Source organism: Triticum dicoccoides, chromosome 6A (assembly GCF_002162155.2).
Source record: "Triticum dicoccoides isolate Atlit2015 ecotype Zavitan chromosome 6A, WEW_v2.0, whole genome shotgun sequence".
In the NCBI taxonomy this organism is placed as follows: Eukaryota; Viridiplantae; Streptophyta; class Magnoliopsida; order Poales; family Poaceae; genus Triticum; species Triticum dicoccoides.
Window position 1 is genome coordinate 523,349,834 of NC_041390.1, and position 7,392 is coordinate 523,357,225.

Below are 7,392 nucleotides of genomic sequence, written 5' to 3' on the forward strand. Positions count from 1 at the left end.
CACAGAATTAGTGAAAATACTAACATACCAGAAATAACATCAAGAAGCAATGTTTAGAGCAAGATAACAACATGCTACAGGAACAGAACATAGCAATCACTACAAGGATCCGGGTCTATTGCAACAAAATCGTTCATCGCAATACATACCAATTTGTGGCGATAAGTACCTATTGCCACGAAACATCATTCGTTGGCAGCCGTTGCGACTGGACGCATGGTAATAGGTTATTGCCACAAAAAAGCTATCGTGGCAATAGAGTGCGCTATTGCAACAACCATGTGGGAAGTCGCCACATGTTTTTCCATGGCACCACTCACCTGCTACCACAATTTGTTGTGTGGAGATAGCTTTCATGCAACATGTAAAGAAGCCACAATTTGCTTTGTGGAGATAGCTTTAATGCAACATGTAAAGAATCATGGCGACTAATAGCTCGTGGCGATAGACATTTGTGGCAACAACTTATGCCAACGACGCTCATTTCATGATGCATACTCTTTCGTGGCAATAGTCAATTATGGCAATAAACTATGGCAACAATCCTTGTTTTCATGGCATTAGGCATTTTGCCACGAACCGCTACATTTGTGGCATTAACTTATGGCCACAAATATTCCGGTCGTCGTAACAAGAAATTGCAACATACTAGTTTTGGTGGTGATAAGTAGGTATCCCAACGGATGAAATGTTTGTAGCGAGAAACTATTGCGACAATTTTAATTTTCATGGTGCTAACATGTGGCAACCAAAAGTGAGGTTGTGGCAATAGCCTACTGCAACCTAAAAAAAATACAGGCATTCAATTACAATATTTAAAACCATATGTATAATATGTAGATTAATAAAATTCATAATTCTCATAGTAAATATCCATCAAATGAAACTCAAATGTAATTTAGCCATCCCAATTAAGTGCCAAGACTAAATTGTCCGTGATTAGAGTCCAGTCGAGCTAGTTCTTTGGATCCTGCAATCAAGAAATCAAAAAAATATAGTTCTAGTTAATGAGTCCAACATAACATATGCCATACAATTATTTCAGACCCATTGTTAAAACGAATTGTTGCCAAACTACCTGGAGGAGTAATACTGTGTCAGCAACCATGTAACTGAGGGGTCAGAACAGTTTTACAAGTGTAAATGTCTAAAGTGTATGCACAAGTACATGTACTAAAAGCTTCCGCTATTGATTTAAGTTGTGACTCGAGCTATAGTTTCAGTTAAGTTCATGTCCCTAGCTAGCACATATTCATTTTTTTAAGTTGTGACTCAATGCAGCAGCAACGCATGGTGAAAGAGAAGAAGCAGCTAGCTAATTATGAAGGCCAATGACATGCTCACTTGAAAGTGGACCATGAGTTTCAGTTTCTTTGTTTTCAACCTATTACGTGTTTTGTCCTCAAAACGGAAAGAACAATTATAGGTGCCGCATCAATATTTACACTATAAAAGATGAAACAAGAATAACACGATCCAACACATGAATAATCCCAGCTGATGCCGAATGCACATCATTGAATAACTATAGAATAACCAAAAGTCAGTTACTCACTTAAACATCCTGGGATTCTGTGTTAGACCATGTTCCATTCTTCGTGTGTGTGAGAGTTAGCAGCAAGGCATACATATTTACTTAGACTCATACCTTATCAAAACTTAGTTGCGAGTAAGATTTTGATCTAATTCTGTGTTTTGTCTTCTGTTTCTTACGGTTATCAGTGTTCTTTCGGTTGTGTTCCTATCAATTCATCAAAACCAAATATAAACAGTCAGAAAAGCAATTTCATTTTAACACATAGTAGACAAAGAGTGATCTTAGAGATAACCTGAAATTTTGAATCAGTGCCAAAGTACTCAATCATCCATTCACTCTTCCGGTTGTAAATCTTCCGGCAGATTAGCCAATCTAGCTGCATCTGTTTTGTATGCCTTGTAAGTGGAGCTTAGAGTTGATCACCGGCCTCTATATCGCTCTTTCGCAATTTTGAGAACTTTTTCTTCTGTTTCTGGTGTATCTTCCAGGCCCATCTGTCCTGTAAAGCATACAACAAATGAATATACATATGCAGTGCATATCTGATATCCATGGTACAATAAGATAACACATGTGAAAAAGGTTGTATGCACTATGATATGAGCAAAATGTCGCTGTAGTGTCCCAAATCATGATGCCACTTACACATTTATATGCGGCTGCTTCGAATTGTGCCACAATGAACCAACAAAATAGCCAGCATTAGAAATCACAGAGAGCTTCCAATGGCATTTGCGAGAAAGAAACATAAAGGGAAACCAGGGAATCGATTATTTTGTGCAAGGTAAAAAGTGAAAATAGTCATTCATAAGTAGTTTTTTGTTCTTGGTCTGTACATGGACCGCTGTCTAACATGAATGAAGAACAGGAAGGCGCTAACAAAAAAGATGATAAAATGAGCTCAAAGTAAACATATGGAAATATCCCTAATGCTAAACCTCACATGAGTGAGAGTCACTTCCAAATCACGTATGAATAAAGGAAATCCTTGTACTGTTAAAATGAATCAAACAGATGAAATGCTTAAAAGAAGAGAAAAGCGTGATACATTTTTATCTCTACTTCCTCTGCCTTCCACGGCTAATTCAAGGATATCAGAAAAGGTCTGAAATACATATAAGAGCATTTAGTTTGAATTTTCTAATATGGAAGAAAGTGAATCAATCTCATCACCGAATAGAATGAACAATATTACCTTCTAATCAGTCTCAGGCTCGACCAATTTGGCCAAAGCACATAGATCCAAAGTATCTGCGCTACGGAGGCGCTCGTCACTGGATCCTTGCCGCCGGCCTACTTCCTCTCTTCAGGCCTGGAAAATTTGGGCAGAGCAGAGTTTGATATAATGCCATGATACTTTAGCAGCTGTTAAAGGTGAATATTAGCATATGCAAAAAGAAGAATACTGATCCAAGTCACTTACACCAACAAACTCTGCTTTCTGTTAAGAACACAAAATCAATGAACGGAAAGTGGGGTCAACTGAAGCAAGGTGAATATTAGCATAGCAAAGAGAAGAATACTAATCCAAGTCACTTACATCAACAAACTCTGCTTTCAGTTAAGAACACAAAATCAACAAATGGAATGTAGAGTCAACTGAAACAAATTTTGATCAAAGTTGTCACGCTACAACCTGAAAAACTACAGATGTCTGAAAGTTATTTATAGAACTAACACCACCCTCTACCATAGGATTCCTAGAACTGAAAAGAATAGGCTGCACAGAATGGCCTCCTATTTGGGTGCACCTTATATTTCCTACAATAAACGATTGAAATGGCTAGGCATTTGATCGAGCAGGTGCTAGCCAGAGAGGAACACATCTTCCCTTACGCGTGAGATTGCAAGCCTGCTAGGAGTTCTGTTGTGCATCGTGTAGGCATGGATAAAATAGAATCTGCACATAGCAATATGAAAATTTGTGGGGATTAAGTTAAAAGAGACCCGGGCACCCATACCCTACTGCAGAATGAAAAATAATTACGAGGAACTAAAGAAAGAAGGAGCTCACCAGGGGGAGATGCAACCAGAAGGAAGCAGGGAGGGTGCCTCGGGGTCGGAGCCTCCATGACGACGTCGGGTGTGCATCTGCCGTCGGACGGACCTCAGATAAGGAGAACAGATGAGGCAAGGAAGCACCGCCGCCTCCCCCGGCATCGTGTGCTGGAACGACCACTGTGCCTCGAACTCGTCCTCAGGTCGCCGCTGCACCGCGCGGGAATAAGAGGGCAAAGCTCCTAGCCGAGGCCGCCGGGCGCGATTGCTGCTCTCCTCATCCGCATCGAGGTCGCAGCTGCTACTCCCCTCATCCGGATCGAGGCAGCACTCTCCCCTCCATGGCCGTCCTCCTCGGTTGCGGCCGTTTCTCCGTCGTCGACCGGCAGAGACGGCGGCCTCTGCCTCCGTCCTCCGCCATCTCCGCCTCAAGCTCAGATCCAATCGCCCGTGAAGACGCCGTGTGATTTTGTTTAGAATAACAAGTAAGGTGGATAGTTAGGAAGGGTGTTTAGCGGTAAGGATAAATAGACTCTATTTTTTTGGTGGGAACACAAAATATTGGTGCAAACTACAGTAAACCTAAATTATGGTAATTCTTTTTGGAGGGAATGTTTAGAATAATGAAAAAAAATTGAAAAAATAATATTTCAAAGCAATATAATGTTACTAAAGTATGTTTGTAAAATGTTATTTCTCGGTGAAAAAACCGCCATATCCGAGAATCATGGAGAGGTGATCCGGCGCCCTCCTCTCTGACGTTCTCGCCGTCGATATTTGTATATTTCTTATTTATACATTGTTTCCCGATTATTTGGTATATATGTATGGTAAGTATAAGTAGTTCAACATGACCAATCCATGGCATCATATGTTTAGAGGATATCATATTTTGCATTGTTGTTGTCATTGAGTGTTTTCAAGTCCCTACAAATCATCTCACAGCCGTCATCTTCCCTACGAACTAGATCGGGAGATTCCCGACGAAATCGTCTCAAGTCCGTCATCTTCCCTAAGTCCGACGGTAGGCGGCGTGTGGCAAGCTCGCATCCATGGCTGATGGAGAGGCTCGAGCTCGCGGGCGAAGGTCGAGAAGAGGGATGGCGGAACTGCTTGGTCAGCATCGAGGATGGAGGAAGAGGGCGGCAGGAGCCATGGCCGACCAGGAGCGGCGTGCAAGATCACAGGGGCGGCTCGCCGGCCGGGGCTTGCCGCCCGGGTCAGGACGACATGAGCTGCAACCTGGTAGGGGTGGCCGTCGCGCGGAAGTAGGGGTCGTGACCGGCGTCTAGGGATCCCAACCGTCGTCGTTCGCAGCTGGTGCCACCTGGTCCTTGGGACGATGGATCTGGCAAGATCGCCGCCACCACCGCCACAAAAAAAGTCATAAATTTTGAAAACAGTTCTTTGAATTTGAAAAAAAGTTAATCAATTTGAAAAAGTTCATTCATTTTGAAAAAAGTTCATCGAATTTGGAAAAAAAATCATTGATTTTTTAAAAGTTAACAAATTAGAAAAAAAATCATCAATTTTGGAAAACGGTTCATGAATTTGAGTAAAAGTTCATGGATTTGTTGTCACTTTGTGGTTTTTTCTCATGACGTTTTTATTCCGTTTTTGTGTTTTTTCTTTCTTTATCCATTTTCTTTTTTCCTAAATGCGCGGATTCCTTTCAAATTCATGGAGTTTTTTTTAAACCGATGAACCTTTTTTTTAAATCCATTGACCTTTCGTACGCAGAGATATAGGACCGATCCTATCAGCTGCACCTTCTTGTGTCTTTTTTTTAGAACGAAGGCTCACGACGAGCCCGGCTTTGAATTAACAAAGCCATCAACTGGCCAGGATTACATCATCAACCCACTTACAGGAGTAGAAAAAAAATAGCTAAGAGATACATGGTGCTCTGCAACAGCTAGCTAGCTTCACGCAACCTACAAGCAAAGATGAAGAAAAACTAAAGCCCAGGAGCAGCTTGAAGAGAGTGAAGCCCTCCATCGATTGCAATCCATCGCTCAGTGACACCAGGGAGGCCTTGAGGAGACACAACTTGCAGATTGGAAGAAACACGTTGTCAGCTCCATGGGCTGCGGCCAAAACGGATACACCCTTCTCCATCTCCGAAAGGGGCTCCTTGCCCCCTCGCTTGGCTCGAGGCGCCGATCCGTCGGAAGATGCAAACGCTCTCCCTAGAGCTAGGATGAGTAACCGCCACCGAAGCCACCGGGAAGACCAAACCAGAGCACCGCCAACATGCAGCGCCGGGCTCAACAAGGAGAACCTTGGCACTGAGAGGATCTGCACACGAGGAGAAGCAAATGCACGACGCGAGACTGTTGATGACAAAGCTGCAATGGAGGAAGCCTAAACGCAGCCTCCAACCACGTAGCCGCCGAACGCCTACCAACGGAGCAGACTTGCCATCGCCCCAAAACTCACCAAAGGCGACACCTTCATGAAGGAGACGGCGCCACGGGCGTCACTGCCGCCCAATCCATATGGATTTTGGCTTTCGCCCGGAAACGAGCAGGGGAGAAAGGCAAAAGGGGGAGGGAAGTACCAAAAAGGCGCCTACATGTAGGGGACGGCGCCCGCGGGCGTCGCCGCCGTCGTGGTCGGCTGAGTCGGCTTGGATTTCTTCGGGCACTACACCGCCCCCAGCCCCAGCTTTAAACACGGCGCCATCAGCCAGGGACGACCGAAGACCGGATCTGAAAGGGGATCTGAGCGTTGGAGGCGAATGCGTCAGATCCGGACGGGGGCCCCCGCAGCCCGGCGTCCAGCAGCCTCCACCCGCCGCCACCTTACCGCCCGAGCGGCCAAGGCAGCCGGCCAGCACCCGCGGCCGCCGCTGGCTGAGAACGGCGTCGCGCCACCACCCGAGGCCGCCGCCTCGGCTCCAGAGCCCCCCGCGCGCGACGGAGCAGGCAGATCCTCGCCGCCACCTTCCTCGGCGGCCGCGCGGCTTGCCGGCGCCCCCCTCAGGTGGCGACGAGGTAGAGGGGAAGGGGAGGGGGCCCGGCGGCGGCTAGGGTTGGCGCCGTCCGAGTCGCCCCCGCGAGAGCGACGCGGGGGCCGGGGGTCTATTCGTTCCCTCTGCTTCCAATTTCAATCCTTTTTTGTGTCTTTGACGAAAAGAAATACAAAAGTATATAGGCCGGCCCTTGTAAGAGGGCATTCAACGCCAGTTTTTTCTAAGAAGAAAGCCATCATGGCTAGCTTTATTAAATCAAATAATGCTTACATCGTCTGCTAATAGTTCAGAAATAAAAGAGGACGGTGAGTCCAACCACAAGTTTGGTGGATCAACACGACCATTTTACGCTAGCACATGAGCTATTAGAGTCCCGATTACAATGCTCTAAAACGACCTTCCCAAAAGCAACTAGTAGTAACCTGCAATCTTCTAGGATTGGCGTTGCGATCATCGAATGCCCCAAGTTTTGTTATAGAGCCTCAACAAGAATTAGGCTGTCGGTTTGAACACGAACAAAATTACAACCAGCTGTTTTTTGTGAGTTTGAGACCCTCCCGTAGAGCTGTAGCCTCAGCCGACAACGCATCAGCTACATAATCAAGTTTTGTCGTCACAAACTCCAATGAATAAGCCCCTATAATCCCGCAGGATTGCTCCACAAGCCCCCGTATGATCTTCTTCTGAGAAAGAAGCATCCACATTCAAAGCTACTTGGTTCTGGAGTGGTTTCTGCCACCGATCGACACGAGGGGTTACCACCGGTTTACAGGCTGTACGTACATAAATCAGAGACAAGGCTTGTATTGCCTGGCCTGTTCGTTCAGCGCCAGTTAGCAGAACCACCACTACGAAAGGGAAAATCCTAAACGGCTCTCTAAGC

At 45.4% G+C, this 7,392-nt stretch overlaps 1 long non-coding RNA gene across 3 annotated transcripts; it reads right to left on the reverse strand.

Annotated features, from left to right (window-relative positions):
• Window positions 1-755: 755 nt before the first annotated feature.
• LOC119317659 lies at window positions 756-4,030 on the reverse strand. Of its 3 annotated transcripts, none has more exons than XR_005153695.1 (5): window positions 3,552-4,030; window positions 2,733-3,437; window positions 1,830-2,036; window positions 1,649-1,741; window positions 756-970 (listed from the first exon to the last, which is right to left on the reverse strand). It is a non-coding gene; the product is annotated as an uncharacterized LOC119317659 (long non-coding RNA). The 3 variants fall into 3 exon arrangements; XR_005153694.1 differs by lacking the exon at window positions 1,649-1,741 and adding an exon at window positions 2,586-2,642; XR_005153693.1 differs by lacking the exon at window positions 1,649-1,741.
• Between the last annotated feature and the right edge of the window lie 3,362 nt (window positions 4,031-7,392).